At 45.0% G+C, this 18,379-nt stretch overlaps 1 protein-coding gene across 1 annotated transcript in view; it reads left to right on the top strand.

Annotated features, from left to right (window-relative positions):
* ADORA2B (adenosine A2b receptor) overlaps positions 1–18,379 on the top strand; it is a 196,407-nt gene that overhangs the window by 97,888 nt on the left and 80,140 nt on the right. The gene's annotated exons all lie outside the window — the stretch shown is intronic.

Below are 18,379 nucleotides of genomic sequence, written 5' to 3'. Positions count from 1 at the left end.
TACATGGTCTGATAGTGTCTTTCTGCAATTGAACTCTTTAAAAATCAACCCTTGTTTATCTCAAGCCATTACACTGGACACTTTCCTTCTGCCTAATCCTTTCGGCCAGTGTCCAGAACCTTGACAGACAGGATGTTAAAAATGTAGAGATACTTTTGGAAAAAAGAGCTAAACGCAAAAAATGGGGACAGTTACTAAAACGGGCGCCTTCCTCATCAGGAACATTATGCCTCTGCTCGTTTCACGCAGCAGACGAGTGCGATGCATGCTTTAGTCTCATGTAGACTACATTACAGTAATGGCATATATTTCGGTCTTCCAGCTAATTCCCTGAACAAATTACAGAGGATACACAATATGGCAGCCAGAACTCTGATGAAGCTTGGGAGACGCCAACACATCCCACCTGCTCTTCGTGCACTGGTTTCCAATTAAAATGAGGATAATATCCAAGAGCCCCTTTGCATCATATTTAAAATCTTACATTTCTCTTGTGACTGACCTCTTTCATCTCGATGCAACTGGCATGTTCCCTGACGGCCCTTGAGATCTGGCAATGAAGGCTTGGTAAATATTTCTCAGTACACAAAAGGGAACCAGTGGGGCGTGCCTTTTCTGTACAGGGGGCAGGTAAGTTATGGAACTCCATTCCTCTCCTTCTTCGGAAATTGACCAGTCTACCTATCTATTTAGTCTTCCCTAAAGCTCATATCTGACACCAGACTGCGTTCAGTACTCTTCTAACATGCCAAGATACCCCAGGGTGTACATTGCACTATATACACTGCATAGGGTAAGGAAGAATCGCACCCTCTTTCTGAATGGACTGATGTCGAACTAAACACTGGAAAATGCTTCGAGCCTCCCCACCTAGCCCCATTATAAGGCCGAGGGGAAGCCTGCAGCTGGTCTGCTGGGATCCGTATGCGATCCCTGAAGATGTTTGATTTCTGCAGGCTGACTGAGTCCACTTTGCGGGCGGGAGTCTGTAAAAATGTCTGAATGTCTGCCATGTTTGTTATGGCGACCACCCCCCCTCTCCCCATAGTAGATCCCAGCCATGGCCCGCACACATGGCAATGGCCAGATCTGACTCGCCGTACCTGCATTGGTAAGGCATTCGTGTGACTTTGACTCCTTGATCAGTTTCTACCATGTGCATAGACTGATCTGAATTAGCGGCTGCATTTAACCACTTTTACCTGCAGCACAGGAATAAGGCCTTTCGTATAGGGAAGGATGTTTATTTTTTTTTGTTCTTCTCTATCCTGTAATGGTACTGGTCACATTCGAGGCGAGAACATCAAGAGTTTCATACAGGAAAGCCTCGAGTGCCAAGTTAGTTTAAACATTTGTGCACTATGTTGGGCAGTAGCCAAGCTGGGCCTGGCTTGCAATTAGTTTATTGTTTATAATGTGCATCATACCTGTGGGAGTGGGGGCGGGGGGTAAACAGGGCGCAGCAATTACAAGTATATGCAAAACAGGTATAGTATCTACATACAATGTCATTAATTACAAGAAGGTAAGTACAGATGGTAACTATTTACAGGCGAAGGATACAGGGGGTTATATACAAATGATACAAACATCTTACAGCAGCAGTATATACATATTTTTCTCTCCTCTTATGGCCTTTAATCACTAGCCCGCATCAGCCGTATTTGTGGGGGTAAGGAGGAAGGTGGTTTTTCAATATGCATGCATTTTCGCGTTCTTGAGACTCGTTTTACATTCTTGCCCCTGGAGAAGGAGGGTGGAGGCTGAGGGGGTTGCAGAATTTCTTAAAAGCCTGCATCAAAGGACTGGCCAGATTAGATGGCTACCATTTTGAGTTTGATTTCCTAAGTGGCTTATCAGCTATTGACAGGGGGGATGGAAATGCCCTTTCCCCAGGTGGGTTAATCGCCACTATGAAGGGAGCTCACGCAGCGCATGGGGTGTTTCGTGTAAACCCAGGGCCTGCCCAGCAGGCATCTTGTGTTAGCTAGTCCCTCTGTCTGAGGCCTGTGATTTCAGAGGTCGTGCAGTGTACCTGGTGGTGTTCGTTTTGATGCAGAACTTGTGTCCTAAGATTCCGGTAGATTTTAAGCTTGAAGGCATAGTCTAGTAAACATTTTTATTGTCCCTACGGGTCGGCCATGTTTTTTTAAGCCTAAGTGGCTCGATTTTAGAAAACTTTCCTATGGACCTTACCCGAGTTTTTCGTCCATTAAACGCACGCGAAAACAAGCACCAGGGAGCCGCCATTTTCTGATAATCCTATCTTTTCCCCGATCGCCCTGGCTGACCTGCTTTTGCGGCACTAAACTAATTCCCCCGCCCCTGAGCCTGTCATCAGCAGACTCGTACCGCCCATTTCCCAACGCCAAAGCACGTCTTGTGTCAACATTCGCTGCGCTTCAGATAATGACGTGTCGCCATGGAAATGGCAGGACGCCTCTTTCCTCAATAAGTATAAACAGACCGTTTCACAACATACAGCAGCAGATTTTCGATTCCATTCCTCTCTGTGTTACTTTGAGTATTCTGTGACTCGTTTCAGTGCTCTGGTCAGCTACCTTCGCCGCTTGTAGCCCGTGTGAACAGATAGCAGTACCACCGCTATAAATTATTTTAGTTTGTTTAACACACAATGGCTACAATAATGCCCGACATGTACGAGCCCGAGTATACCGAGGAGGAACTACTGGAAAGGGAAGCGCGCGAAAACGATGGGGATTCGGACGGCAGTTGGCAGGACGAATCAACAGATGAAGAGCCTGGGCCTAGTCGAATGGACGGCGTCTCCACCTGGTGCACATGCAATCGGTGCGAGCTAATGCCAACTGAGGACGAGAACTGCTGCTGCCGAGAAAACTGGGGATGCCTGGCCTACATTTCGGAAGGCGAGCCACGACCGCAATGCATCACCGAGCTGCCAGACTTCAGGGCAGCCTGCCTCACACGGGCCGTGTTGAGAATAATGATGGTGCTTATGCACGAACTTCGCGCAACTGTTCGCCCTCGTAATCCGAGTAACGAGTAAGTATACTCTGCTTGTCATGCCACTCCTATTTCATGTTCTTCTCCTATATCCAAAATTACATCTACATATCATTGTAACACATGTAAGTCGTTCAATAGTGTGCATTGTCTAGATAGCATTTGTCCGTGCAGAATGCCATTAGTTACAAGAATTGTCATTGACAACAAACGTTCATTAAACTTATCTTGGTCATTTAAAAACAGTTTGTTTCATTCCTTTTCACAGGTGGTACAGGCTGGTGGCCTATCGTTCCTTTACATGGTGGCTCCACGGGAGGCTTGCACACCGTGTTCGAAGAGTGATACCCGCCTGTGCCGTTCGTGCCATTAGAGAAACGTTCCTGAGTGACAGCAGTCAGTACAGGGGATTTTCTCTCGCTGTGCTGCAACCTGACATGTATAATCTTTAAAGTCTTGTATTTTTGTGTCATGAAAATAAGATACAAAATAAAACACCACATATATTTTAACAACGGTTGCTTCGATTTTTTTTTTTTTTTTTTTTTTTTTTTTTTAAATGAATCAAGTGTGTCTCCATTCAAGGATGGACGTCGGACATCTGTGCTCCGAATGGGTGAAGGTCTGGTCGCTGTGAAGCAGGGTGGTCACTATCTATCTAAGCTAACATAACATATTCTCGATAATGCATGCACTAAATAACACTTGTTCAAAGTCTTTCAGTGGGTTATGTCTCTATAAAAGTCACACATATGTCTATACTAACAATTACCATTGGATTATACAGGCCTTAGGATCTTGACCACTATAATACACCGGTTGAAGTGTGGGTCTGTGCTCACAAGAATCTCCGGTATGTGGCATTTGTTATTGATAAGCAACGATATACTGATATAAAGGCGGTTCGCGCCAGTGGATGCGCGCTGGCAGGGGGGGCTGTCAGGGGCGCGAAAGGCCAAGGTGCCAAACTACATGTACACTTCAAAAAGTATCCCACGCCAAGGGGCCATCGGTCACATGGCCTCCTCAGACCCCGTGTCTCCAGCCAGGCCTCCCCTTGACGCAGGCCACCCCCCTGCAATCCACATAAGTGTCTCCATTCAGCAGTCTTCCTGTGCCTTATCTGCACGCCCCAGGCCCATCCATCCCACCCCCCTCTATCAAAGGCGGTTCATGCCGGTGGATGCGCGCTGGCATGGGGGGCTGTCAGGGGCGCGAAAGGCCAAGGTGCCAAACTACATGTACACTTCAAAAAGTATCCCACGCCAAGGGGCCATCGGTCACATGGCCTCCTCAGACCCCGTGTCTCCAGCCACGCCTCCCCTTGAAGCAGGCCGCCCCCCTTAGACCACGACATACATACGTCATTCATTCACAAACACACCCCTGTTTCTAATACTTTATAAACCACTTGATATGTCTCATGAGAACATCTTTGTGCTTTGCAAGTCAACTCCTGAACGTGTTACCTGGCAACCACTGAGATCTACGCTAATCTGCTCGTCGTCGTGCTATCCGTGAACTTCTGTGACCGCTTCGAGCATACCCATCAGTGTGCTACCTGTGGCCACCCACCTATTCTCCTGCAACATACTGCTCTGCTTGCTGAATCCAACTGTTTGTTGGTCAAGGTAAGGCCATGTATCCTAGTCATATTTCACAGATTTTTAAATTTCTATCTATTTGCGAGTTGAGTACACAATAGTGCTAGGTTCATTGGTCTCATTGCTATTGACTTGAGTTTCCATTGCTATGCTATCAATAGATCTATTTATTTTCATCTGTGTCTATTGTCCTCGAATTGCACCCTTCGGGGGTCCAGTCTATAATGTAAGCATGTTTCCTTCTCGTGCAATACAGAACATCCAAGGGATGAGTCACATGTTCAGTTTTTAGTCACATCATTTATACATTTCTGCAACTTATGCAAATACTAAGCCGCACATAATGAACTTGTATAGTTCCTGCGACCAAAACAAACCTTTCATTGATCATTGTATGATTCATTTACTTTTGTATCAAATCTTTATTCTTGAAGATTGTATAATAATGTCGATATTTACTTTTCAGATTTATCAACAATGCCTGCCCGTTAGATTAGCGGTTGCCCTTCGAAGACCCATGCTAAATCTGAAGGCACTACAATGCATGTATTCCCGAAAACTGTTGATCGAATAAGAGAATGGGTCAGACATTGCAGATATCCACTGGATGAGCTGGAAAGTAGAGTCCAACAAGTCTTACAGGACAAGAGGGGTGATCGATACCGCATCTGCAGCCGGCACTTTTCCTTGGACATGTACACAACATCTTGGGTAACAAAGAAGAATAAACGGCGAACGACACGGAAATTGCTCAAACGCTATTCCCACTCTATTCGTCCACATTCCGCCACTGGTGAGTCAAGTGTCCGGATTTAGCTTTAGGCCTTGCGGTAGTGTGTAGGTATCCGAACTGATTAATTGATATTGTAGGTGTTCTATCCCTTGTAATAATTTCGATATTGATATGAGTGTATAGTTTTTTGAATGACATTTACCAATATATTCTTTTTCGATTTCATAACCCACAAACGCAATGTATATATGGGAACGGGGAACTGTGCTGTATTGAGCAATTTACAAGTATTCTGTCGCCTTACATGGCTATTTTTAATATTGGCATTTCATTATCAATCATTAATTTACCTTTACAACTTCTTGACTATCCCTTGAATCTGAAGCAAGAACATTCTACATCCTTGACGTGGTCGCAGTTATCAACCGCATCTAGCGCGTATCAGGTAATCTTACTAGGCTAATCCGCTACAGACCTGTTTTATGCATGTCAAGTAATATTTTTATTTTATCGTGTAATCATTTTACCGAATGTTTGGTTAGTGCTTTCCAATTGATATACACCTTAGTTATCGTCCACTGGTGTTTGTTTTCAGTCATAATTAGTGTTATCCATACTAATGCAAGTACTGTCTTTCAGGGAGATGCTGAAGCGTCCGCCACATCTACAACATTTCTAGATGTTCAACAGCTGGAGGTATGGATACTGACGGCTCCATCGAGCGTCATCAGAGCTGGAATTCTTGCCGTTTGATTGTTCTACACAATGTTTCATTCGTGGTTAGCCGTTGATATGTACCTGTGCTGGCGACCCCAGGTGTGTTATGTTTTCACTATTGTAATCCTCACTAATGCAAGTACTATGTTTCAGGCAGTTGATGGAGCGTCAACCCCTGCACTTGATGCAGAGCCTGACATTCAAGTAATTCCAGGGGAAGTGGGACCATGCGTATACGAATCGGCGCAACAGCTTTCGGAAGTGCGCACTACATTTGCAACATCATAGATATTCTTCAGCAGCACGAGGTATGGATAATGACGGCTCCATCATGCGTGATCATATAACGTGATTCCATTTGCTATACTTTCTTCCCTATTAACGCAAGTGCTGTTTCAGGGAGACGACGAAGCTTCCACTACAATCACAACATCCAATTTAGATGATGCAGATGTAAATAAATTGGAGAAATAAGTCGATGTATAAGTCGATCATATTTAGATTTTCCTTGATTCTTTTGGACAATGCATCATTTGTGGTTATCTCTTTATATGTACCTGTGCGTTCGACCCCGTGTGTGTTGTGTTTCAAATATTGAAAAGCATACTAATGCAAGTACTGTGTTTCAGGGAGATGCGGATGCCTCCTCTCCAATATAACCATTCATGGCAGTCCATGCAGAGCCAGAGGTATGGATACTGACAGTTCCATCGAAATAGATCATCACTGGTCGAATACTTGTCGTTTGATTGTTGCACACAATGTTTAAATCGTGTTTGGCTATTGAGATGTACCTGTGTGTTCGTCCTCACGTGTGTTTTATGCTAACAATATTTTGATACATAGTAATGAAAGTACTATGTTTCAGGGAGACGATGGAGCCTCATTCCGTGCTGTCTATGCGGATACAGAAAATCTAGTCGTTGCAGCGCAAGAAGAAGGGAGGACATGCGGAAACGAATCGGAGCTACAGCGTGCAGATGTTGAAGGTCGAGTCAAAAAAGTTGCAAAGAAAAAAAACCAAAAAAAGGTTAGTTACAAACAGTTCATAACTTTAAAAAAATGTTTGTGCTGGGGACGATTTTGTTTTTTTCCAGTCAATTCTACTACACCATCTTGTGTTTAAACTGAACATCCCTTTTCCAATCTCTCCTCCAGTTACCCGTGGGTGTCAGAACTATATGCATACATACACACAGACAGTGAAGCGAATGAGAGCTGTGGCTTGCCAGACCGTCTACACTATGGAGGAACTATTAATTGAGGCGAGGCGTGTTCAGGCTCGAGATGCTCATGTCCAATGTCCAGAACATGAATTACCTGCGTTTGGAGACTACAGCAAAGTTGCATTGGACCATAGCTACAGTGCGACCGCACCACCACAAGAAGATGTTATTGAATGTATTGAAGGTAGCTCTGAAGTAGTTGCAGATCAATTTACACAATCTACACCCGCCAAAAATTTGCCACCAAAAAACCTGTCGACATTGTTGTGTTCTCCCATCAATGTTTAAGTAATAGATGTCGAAATGACAGAGAATGAACCAGCCGCAGCATCCATAGACGCATCAGAACTTGATATCCGCGATATTACTTTCCAATGTGTTGAAATCTCCGTCGCAGGCCGAAACAACGTTGACGCAGGATGACAGTCTAATGAAAGAGAGCAAATACATTGTATTCGACAGTTGTTTGATGGAAATTATAAGTATGCTGAAATGTGTGCATTCCATTAGAGGGAAAGTATGTGGGAAGCCATTGATTAATGTGACTCGTCAAATAAAAGGCAGTAACGTCAAAATAAATGCCGCCTGTAGATTAAATCATAGGTTCTCATGGTCTGCACAACCGATGCTGGGGAAACTGCCAGCAGGCAATCTACTGTGTGCAGCTGCATCACTTTATAGTGGCTCCAGTTTTAGAAAGTTAGAGGCTTTCTTTCAGTTTGTGGGACTCCATTTCATTTCTAAAGCTACATATACCAACGTGATTATCTGTTTCCGGCCATTAGTGATGCTTGGAAAATTAAACAATTGTCTCTAGCAAGTACATTCGAAGGCAAAAGATTCAGGCTAGCCAGCGATGGACAGTGCGACAGCCCTGGTTTTTCTGCCAAGTACTGCACCTACCACTTTCAGGACATGGATAGTAAGAAAATTGTGAGTTCGGTGGTCGTGCAGGTAACACAATGTACATAGTCAGTGGCCATGGAGAAACTAGGATTTATAAAATCAGTGGAATATCTACAATCAAGGGGAATGCACATCGACCTCATAGCCACGGATAGACACGTTTCAATTGCCAAGACAATGAGAGAGCAGTTCCCACATATTAAACATCAATTTGACGTATGGCATCTTGCTAAATCAATCAATAAGAAAATCTCGGCTGCAGGGGAAAAAAAAGGTTTTGACAGTATTTTGCAGTGGTCACATTCTATCACCAACCATCTTTGGTGGAGCTCAAAAACTTGAGGGGTCAGTGGAAATACTACTTGAAAAATGGCGGTCACTGATGCACCACTGTACCAATGTTCACCGCTGGACAGCAAATGAACATTTCCACCAATGTGAACATGGCCCTTTGTCCCCAGAGGAGGCACGGAAGAAGAAGTGGTTGATTCCATCTTCACCGACACACAAAGCCATTGAGAAGATTGTTTTCGACAAAACTCTATCAAGAGATTTGAGAGGACTGACAGAATTCTGTCACACAGGAGATTTGGAGGTGTTCCACAATATGTGCCTAAAGTACAGGCCAAAGGGCTTGCATTTTAGCTTTCGGGGCATTAAACATTGCACTCTACTAGCGGTCTTGGCCCATAACTGCAATGTCTGACGTGAACAATCTAGGACTAGGGGTAAAGTAAGGATGCCTCGCTACACTAAGGTGTTTTTAAAATGAAGTAAGCAATGGGTGATCAAACCAGTCTATGATGAAATGCAGTTCGACTTTGTGAAAGGCCTTATTGTTGCTGTGTTAGAGAAGCACAGATATGGAATTTTGGACGTTTCTGTGCAGGGCAGTGATCCATTGCCACCGAACATTGCGAATGTGCCATGCCCACCCGAAGCACAGATGATTGTGAAGTACAAATCCCGGTTTAAAAAATTGCAATACGATTGTCTTTTTAAATGTTATTGTACAGTGTACCTGTAAACCTAACCCCTACCTTCACCATCATGGGTGGCGAACAAGCTGGGTGTCATCTTTGAATTCTCTCTATTCACCTCACATATGTGTATGTATATATTTTTCTCATGTCATCTCATGTAAATGTAAATGCTGCGCACTGTTAACGGAGGGGAGGCTTGCGTATTGCAAATAATCAAACAAACAATAAATCTCACTTTTAACTCCACTCCTGTGGTACTTTATACTTTCCCTGACCTTCCGCCAAAAATTAAATGTCTCAATTTGGGCTGCAAAGCTCACAGACAATGGGGACAAAATTGGGGCGCTTAGAATGTGCCAGCCAAGCGGGCCGTGGCATTTGGGAGAGAAGCCAGTTCGCATTTGCACATTGAGGCGCACTACATAGACGGATTCTAAACTTCAAGTTCTCACAGATGCCTATACTACGTGATGTTGCAAATAAAGAATGCGAAGGACAGTGCCCAGATGAGGCCCACAAGTCGCACTGGAAGTATAAGGGTCTATTGTTTTTTGACCTTGAGACAGGGACCATGCTGAAAGAACTACATTTGAAGGGAGTGCGCATTAACGTAAGACGATAAGGCAGAAAATTCAGAAACTAGACCGAGTTTCATTTTAGTTCAGTATACGAAAAATCGTTGTCAAGAGCACGGTCCGTTTTACAGACTGCATTACGAAGAGACACAATGGAAATTTCAAATATAATGCAAGTAAATCTTTACACGCTTTTATACCGGAATGAAGATTTAATGAATGGATGCATGAATGAATGAAGAGCTAGGAAAAGCAAGTAAAACGTGTTCGTAGTGGGCACATGGGCATGCAGGTCCACTGGTCTCACCGATCTTGGTCCTTGGCCCAGCCACTTTTCCCTGCACTGCCTACCTGCACTACGGGACTGTCTCTGTATCCTTCAGCCCCTTCTCCCGGCATTTACCTTGCACTTGCCACCAGCTGGCCCTATTATTTAATTGATATTCAACTAACCATGTACAGCCCTTCCCCATGCGCGATCAGAAAGACACCTGGCCTAGTAGGATCATTGTCTGTCTGCCCTTGTTCCCCACCTGCCTCGTCACGCCTAGAAACACGAGTATAGGCGCGTTACAAATGCCATATCATATATCATTCCTCACGCATGTAGACTAACTGTTGTTTATCATTGTGTGTTGGCCTCGATTTATCTCATTACTTTTCGCATTGATTTTAGAGACGAACATACTCCATTGAACTATCCTTGCAAGCAAATAGTTTCTGATCGGCCGTAATAAATAAAATGAGTAATATTAATGAAGTTCGGCTAGCGAGACTAATTATAATTTTTTTGTTCTCATAACAGGTATTTGATCCCATTCTGCCACTGCCATCTGTTTGAGACACCGGCGGATGGATTCTTCAGCAGACACCTGCAGCTTTGTGTCAACTGGAGCACGATCACCATATTATGGGACGATCACCAAGGGCCCACATGCCCTTCCGCTGTACTAGTGGCTAGAAGCAACATATCAACCTTAAGGCTGGACTAGTGCCTAGTTGATGGAACAGCCTTGCGGTTCACCGTGCTTCCAAAGTGATTCTTTTTACCAAAATGAACACCCTGTGTACCATAAAGGAACAGCGCGTGACTCAAGATGAAACGGAACAGTTATTGCGAATACAGATAAGAAAATAAATGGCTTTCGGAGTTCCTATGGCAATTGCTGAATATTCTCTAAACATTTAATGTCAAATAAATTTACTTTACCAAATGTACCGTGTTGCTGTTTCATTTTAAAGTACAGTTTCATATTCCGAATTGTGGCGCGCTGTGTTGTGAGTTGATCTGTGTTGGTTTCCGGGTTCTGTGTGGAGTCGTGCAGAAGACGACTGGGCGCGTTTGCCTACGCAGCACAGTAACGTCACGGAGAGAGGCGGGGAATATGAATGTTTTGATAATGTCAGGCTCGGGGGCGGGGGAATTGATTTAGTGCCGCAAAAGCAGGTCAGCCAGGGCGATCGGGGAAAAGATAGGATTATCAAAAAATGGCGGCTCCCTGGTGCTTATTTTCGCGTGCGTTTAATGGACGAAAACTCTGGTAAGGTCCATAGGAAAGTTTTCTAAAATCGAGCCACTTAGGCTTAAAAAAACATGGCCGACCCGTAGGGACAATAAAATGTTTTACTAGACCATGCCTTTAAAGACCAATTGAGATTGCTAGAACTAGAAACCTACTTCTTGAGAGAAGAGCGTTCCCACGTCTCCTTGTTCTTGAGAACAAATTGCCATTAAAAAGTGTGACTTGCAAGTTCTCCAGCCTGCCGCTTGTCGGCCTACTTGGATGCGTCTGTCAGCAGTGCTAAAAGCCCCAGCAAAGCCAGGTGTCCCTTGCAACACCTACAAGCCGAAACTGTTGCATTAGGGTGCAGATGGGGAGGAATGGCAAATGAGTGACGCAAAGCATGTAGTTGTTTGGTTATTTGACCACCCATTTCCCAAGGTAATGTTCCCTATGGCCATTCTCAGTTACTGCCCCTCCCTTAACAAAACACCTACTGTAATCAAACCTTACCATCAAACGTTGCACTAGTGCCTGCAAGGGTTTTTCCAAAGCAGTCTTCTAAGTGGTAATGATTTAATTGGAGTTGAAAACCTACTACTGGTGTAATAGTCTTACTAGGTCTACCTTTAGCCACTTGATTTATAAGCACTCTGTTTTGCACAGGAATTTAGTGAAGGACACACCAGCATTGGCAAAGCCAACTGTTTTGCCTTGTGTACAAGTATTTGGCATTTGCCAGGCACTGCGAATAGATGCCCAGGTGCTTGCACCTGCTACCACCAATGGGCAGTTAATACCATTAAGGCTGTACCTGACGAGTGCCTTTCCCATGCCTACACAAAAGCCCAGACTGTTGCCATTGCTTGTGTAAACTGTTCCCCAGAAGTTAGTTTGATCTGCGACTGGACAGTGGTGCCAGTGTCTGAAAGTCTGTGCCTTAAATGTTCAGTGTTCACTGCCCCGTAGCCCTTGACTGCTAAAACGTTTCCACACATCTCGTCCATGTGTAAAATGCCTTATTTATGGTGTTTGCTCCCAGGGAATAGCTAGAGTCATTGTATTGTGTGGGGGGTGCACTTTGTACACTCTGCTTCAGTTCCCATCTTTGGTTTATGTGCAACCCGTTGTTGTCTATATCTTTTGTAAAACAACTGTGACTTCTTTAGAATTTGTGTCCAGAATCTGGCCAGCGTAACTGTTGCCTGTTGGAGATTTCCAAAATAAGGCCAAAGGTGGCCAGTGGATTCTTCAATCACACTTAATTTTTACGGTCTCCCAATATCCATAGTCTATTCACCAGCGTATTCGTGTAGGGTTGCGCAGAACGGTCCCATAAGGGCATTCTCAAAACCTTGTTTTGCATTTCGTTGCATTTTGTATGAGGTGCTCCAGACTATTTTACCATATGTGTTTGTGCCTAGATGTGTCGGCAAGTGCTTCAACATTCTGTATGGCAGAATTTGGCATACATTATACACAACCAACATACATTGCATTACCACTTCTCAGCAGTTTTAGATGAATTATCACTTTAACCCATTTTTATTCCTGCTTTTCCAACAGTTAGTGTCCCAATATCAACCTTTGCATAGGCTGGAGAGAGGCACTTGAAACCAAGTGACGATTCCCTCACGCCTTTGTTGATCACTGCTCAGTGAAAGGGACTGCTTTGAGTGTGCATACCTTTTAAAGAGGCTGGCATGGGTCCTTTCTTTTCTAAAATCAGAACTCGAACTAGGATAGCAAGTCTTTTAGTGGGACAGTCCCGACACGCTGTAGAATTGAAGAGCGTAGGGTGGCCAACTTTCTGGACACTTTGATACGCTGCTGCTTTCTGTCTGATCCGGAGTATGGTGATGCTAGACACGTAGCATGTTGAAGTTCATTCCTGAAGAGGCTATTAAGGTTCTGCAATGGTCTTCCCAGCTTGAAAGTTGCTTGAGCAATATTTTTAATGAATGTTATTGTTAAGTGGCAGTGAATTATACCTAGTTTACAGAAACTAATATTACTGGTCAGTCATGTCTCCTGTTCGCCTTCCCTACCACTTAGCCCAGGTTCTCCACGGGCATACTTGACACACTCCTGTCAGCTCGCTTGGTTAACCCAGTGTGATGGGAGCAGTATAAATATTGGATAGCATAACCTAACTCTGCAATGACATCCCGTGGCCAACTCCCAATTTTTAAGGTATTGGTGAATGACTTAACGCTCCAACACCAGCTTAGTTCTTATGCCAATGGTTTGTCCTTGGGTGGTGATGGCCACGTTTTCATATGTTAATAGGAGCGCCTACGGAGACACAGTTTAACTGTAAACGTGATGGTCGCAACCCCAAGAAAAAAAATCCTCATTGGAATTAAGCAGGGTTAACCGTCCATTCACTGTTAGAGCACCTGTGAGCTAATGCTGTGACGGTCGTGCTATCTTCACTACCAAAAGGGAGGCCTTGGTGTGGCTATAACTCCATAACTGCTTAATGAACAAAGTCTGCGCTTTCCCCGTGCAAAATACGGCACAGTTGGCCACGCTTGAAGTGTATATATTGGGGCCGAACAGTGCACTATTCCATTAACGAGCCAGTAGAGAGGCTTCTTGAGTCTTCACTACTTTCTAATGTGACGGCGCCAGCATTTTTCAGGGTATCGGCAGAAAAAAATCGAGGAAAAAAAGGCATGCACAAAAATGCTGGATGTTGATCGAGGGTGTCCCCTGCACCCATTCATTGACCTGGGTATTTGGGGGGGCGGGGGTGTCCCTCACTTCCATTCAGAAAGCGAGGGACAAAAGGAAAAAAAAAACGACCCTGCAACGTGAGTTCCGCCTTTCAGTGGGGAGGCGGAACTCACGAAAGGTGGAACTCACGTTGCAGGGTCCGCGTAGCAGTGAAGGAGTAGAGGTCAGTGGGTGCCAGAAGTAGGGGTGTTTTAAGGGTTAGGGAGGGGGCGGGAGCAGGGATGGTGGGTGATTATTTCCTTTGCGAACATTTCGAATTCCTTTTTCAGGACTATGACCAATTTGTCACCAGGCCCACTACCATTTTAACAGGGAAGTGTTTTGCAACAGCACTCGAATACTGTTAACAGGGCAATTATGGACTTTATTAGCAGGACTGCAATACTTATTTGGACATTTTAACCGCTTAGGAGAGATGTACTGGGCAGTAACAGCCCACAGCCAGTTAATGTGCTTCACCAAATGGGTGGGCAGCCCCTTTATGCCTTGTATAACCTGCTGCAGCCAGCATTGTTGTTGCCATTGCTTTTCATTTTGGGGTAGTACTTGTGCTCGGTGTGCCAACCCCTTCCCAAAAAGAAAAAAAGATGGCTGTCGAGTAAACCTACAATGGAGCTCATTCAGAAAGTTTCCTTACTGGTTCCATAGCGTCACTAGGAGCAAAGAAAGAGGGTTGGCCACCTAGTAGTTATGTGGCGGCACATCAGGTACGTTTTGAAACGATATTAATCCTAGACATAGAATGCAAGAGCCAGTTGAACCGAAAGAGGTGGAGGACAGCGCAGCCGGCACAGCAACAGCCGCCATTCTCTGACTGCCAAACACTGTGCTAATGGCGCAGTAATGAACACTTGCTCAACAGGACTCCGATATTTGAACTTGGAGAAGGTCCACGTTTTCAATCGGGTTGGTTTAGATTTTGGTTTTTTTATTTTTTTTATTGGCGCACTATTTACAGTTCTTTACTTTAAACGGCAAAGTACTGTCCCTTATCAACAGTAGGTATAATAATGGGTACTCCCAAATATTTTTTGTTAACGGGGGGACAAGTCTGTAGACAGGGAGGGTAAGGGAAATAAGAACAAGGTTACAGACTGGAGCAAGCAGACGCCGCTCGAGTTACTATGCCGCACCGCTAAAACGTTCCAACAAGACACTACGAGGTCGAGGGTGAAAAAAAGAAAAAAAGCCTCCCGACATTGGAACTGATCCATGACGGAGCCTCTTAAGCGCCACTCACCGCTCAAGGGACCCTAGGCCATAGATCAGGGGAATATTGAAGATACCCCCAAATTTCTTCTCCGTGGTCTTCTACTATTTTCTCGGCCACTGATTTGGCTTGTCATACAGAAATAGGGTGAAGACGTTAAGCTTGTATTAAATCATCATTGTCCTGAAGATGGCCCAACATTAACCACGTAGACCACCGCAGACAACGATGGGACTATTAAAAGGGGCCGAAACATATGTCGACCTATAGAAAATTCGATTGTGTTTTTTCTCATGGTTTTCCCATATCTATAACAACTGATATGTTTGAAGAAATTGTTAACTTTTGCACCTAATTGTCACAGAATGTTTGCACCGATATGAATGGTATGAGTGAGATATGATAAAGCCTATGAACATATATATTTTTCTACAACAATCTTTTTATAGAACCTATTAAAGAGATTTATTGTTATAATTACTACGGTTCTGTTTATAAACTGTCTCTTCCCCAAGGTATCTGCTGTGGATTGACACACCAGCCCTGCAGCACCTCTACCAGGTGCGCCTTATCAACAGTGCCACTTTACTTTTGAACTGGACACGACAGCGGCCACTTATCGGCTGTACGGTTATGATTTTAATGGCCCGTGTTTAAAACTTTCCAAATTGAGGGACCGTTCAGCGCTTACACTTTACGCTTCAAGAAAAGCATACCAGAAAGGTAATTGATGACGTACGCCTTTAGCACCCACCGCATCCCCCCACCCCCCGCCCGTTCTTCTTTGGCAACAGCCTTATCTGGTATGGGCAGGTGCATAACATTTCGTTTCTGCTAGAGGGCTTCCTGTTTTACTGTTTGAACTTGTCCGCACCCGCAGAGAGCTTCCCACACAATTCTCTGCGCAGCTACTGTGATGTAAACTTGTCCTCAGCTGCCGGCTTCGGGTCCCCATCCTTGCGAAAACAATGCAAATATCACGGGGGTACGCCCTGCTGCACGCTCCCATGAGGTTGGTTGCATTTAGGGGGGGGGGGGGGGGGTGTTTATGAAATAAACAAAATGTTCTGGAAAACTTTAAGGAAAGGGGGGCAGGGGGATGGGATGGCTACCGGGAACTGTAAAGGGCTCCTCCACTTGAGGTCCTTCCGGGTTGGCTTACATCTGGTTATCCTAGCCAAATCCGGAGTATTCACCTCCAGCTTTGCACATTTATTTTTCTGTCCCTCTGCCTGGTTCGAGGCTGGTGCAATGCTCGATAAAGCATTAGACTAGGGTTGCCTCCATGCTGCCAGCTCATGTATAAATGGTCAGTGGGCACTGTTGTGTGTGTGTGTGTCTAGTGTTTCTAGCGCGACAGAGCGTCATGACGCTGCTCTAATAAAAGGGGCTCTGCTGGCACGCACAAGGCACAGGCACCTACACATTTCTGAGCGGTTTGATGCAGCAAAAATGAATGGCGCCCACTAATCATGTGTGGATCTGGGCATTGAAGGGTAAGGCTGAACGCGGGGATGGGGTGTATTCGTTGACCCTCCATAGAACGGGCTGTGAACACTCAAGCCCATGGATGTTGGAACTGACCACTTCGGAGTCCCTGAGGTAGATGGCTCAGGGTCAACGAGTTTGTGTTGGCAGCGCTTGAAGACTGATCTCTGGCTTTAAGAGCGTTGTATAAAAGATGAATTGTGATTTATATATTCATAACTTGGAAAGGTTATTTGTTTTGGGGTGATTGTGGAGTCCAGTAGAGGCAAAAAAAATAACCCTGCAATATTTCGTGTGGAATCATTGAGTACATAACTTGATCAAAGCATCCCATTGAGGACCCAAGAGGTACTTACATGGGAGTGTAAGTACTACCAGTGCTGGAGAAACGGGATTGGAAGTCGACTGTGCCCAGTGAGTTGAGATGGTCCAGTAATGCAATATGGCCCTGCAGTGGTGATCGGCTTGAATCTGATCAACTGGCAGGTGATGGTGGAGTTGGTTTGACGAGGTTCAACAATGCAATGCCTTTATTCAGTGGCGATCGGCTCAAAAAGCTGGAGCGACGCAGGCAATGGTGGAGTCAACCTCTCGAATTAGGTAAAAAAGCAGGGAGTGTCAAACCGGCTCTGGGATCCTGCAGTGGTAACAGCAACTTGAAAGTCGAAGTGGGAAACTGAGGCCAGAACTGATTTTTGACTCCTGGGTTGCACGGGAACCCTGTCTAATGTCTGCAGGAATATGGGTAGTCCTTGTTCTGCCCTTCCCAGGCAGGAAGGTAGCCAGAAAGCACTTGTAGTGGCCGTGACACCAATGGGAAGGATCCTGGGTCCAGTGTTCAGGTAAGCCTCAACTGCACAGCAGTTAACTTCAAATGGCCCTCTGAGATGGTCGGCAAAGGGACTTTCTCCCTTTGTTCTTGGATCCTTTACTTTCACCTCTATGGTAGAAGACCATGGGCAGACAATAGCCCAATGGAGGCCTAGGCAAATTCCTCTTTCTGAAGTCCAAGGATGATTCAATCAAAGGGGTAGTGCCACCCCCTTATATAATCAATTTGTGACAGTGGACTGGTCCATTTCAAGCCTTCTGTAAGGGTCCTAACCCCTAACTACTGTGTTCAGTGTCTTTTCCTAGTCATCTCAGACCCAGAGTGCTTTGTCTGCAGGAAGTAGATGAGGGAGCTGGGGGGTGGGAGGGGGTAGGGGGGACACAGGGTAGGGGGGACACAGGAAGTATGGGATACCTGAAATATTCGGAGCTGGTGGGATCCTCCTCTGCACTGGTACTCCAACCCAGGCTACTCTGATGAAGAGCAGGCAGAAGAGAATGCGTAATTTGTGTGATTCCCTGCTGTCTGGCACCGCCTGTCCTGTGAAGCACAAGGCTGCTCTGTGCCCTCTGGAAGGGTTTATCATATCCTCCTGGAATACAACTAGTCTTTCGTAGAGGGATCTAACACTTTTGTTGGTGCTGAGCCCCAAATGGTTTGATTAGGTTGAAACTCTGTCCTTGACAGGGAATACACAGAAGACCCGGACGGAAAGGTTACTAGAAACCGAGCTAGCAAAATTATAACAACGTTTTATTTACCATCTATTTGCAGAGTCCCAGAGGTTTCAATGTCAACATTAAACATGGCTTCTATTTAGATCTTAATCTGCCACCAGGCACTGAGAGCAGACACAGCTGCCCACGGTTAAAGGCAGTC

Source organism: Ambystoma mexicanum, chromosome 9 (assembly GCF_040938575.1).
Source record: "Ambystoma mexicanum isolate Mex_15411 chromosome 9, UKY_AmexF1_1, whole genome shotgun sequence".
NCBI classification, from domain to species: domain Eukaryota; kingdom Metazoa; phylum Chordata; class Amphibia; order Caudata; family Ambystomatidae; genus Ambystoma; species Ambystoma mexicanum.
The sequence above is the reverse complement of the archived record's forward strand: the minus strand, read 5'-3'. Positions and strand labels throughout refer to the sequence as shown.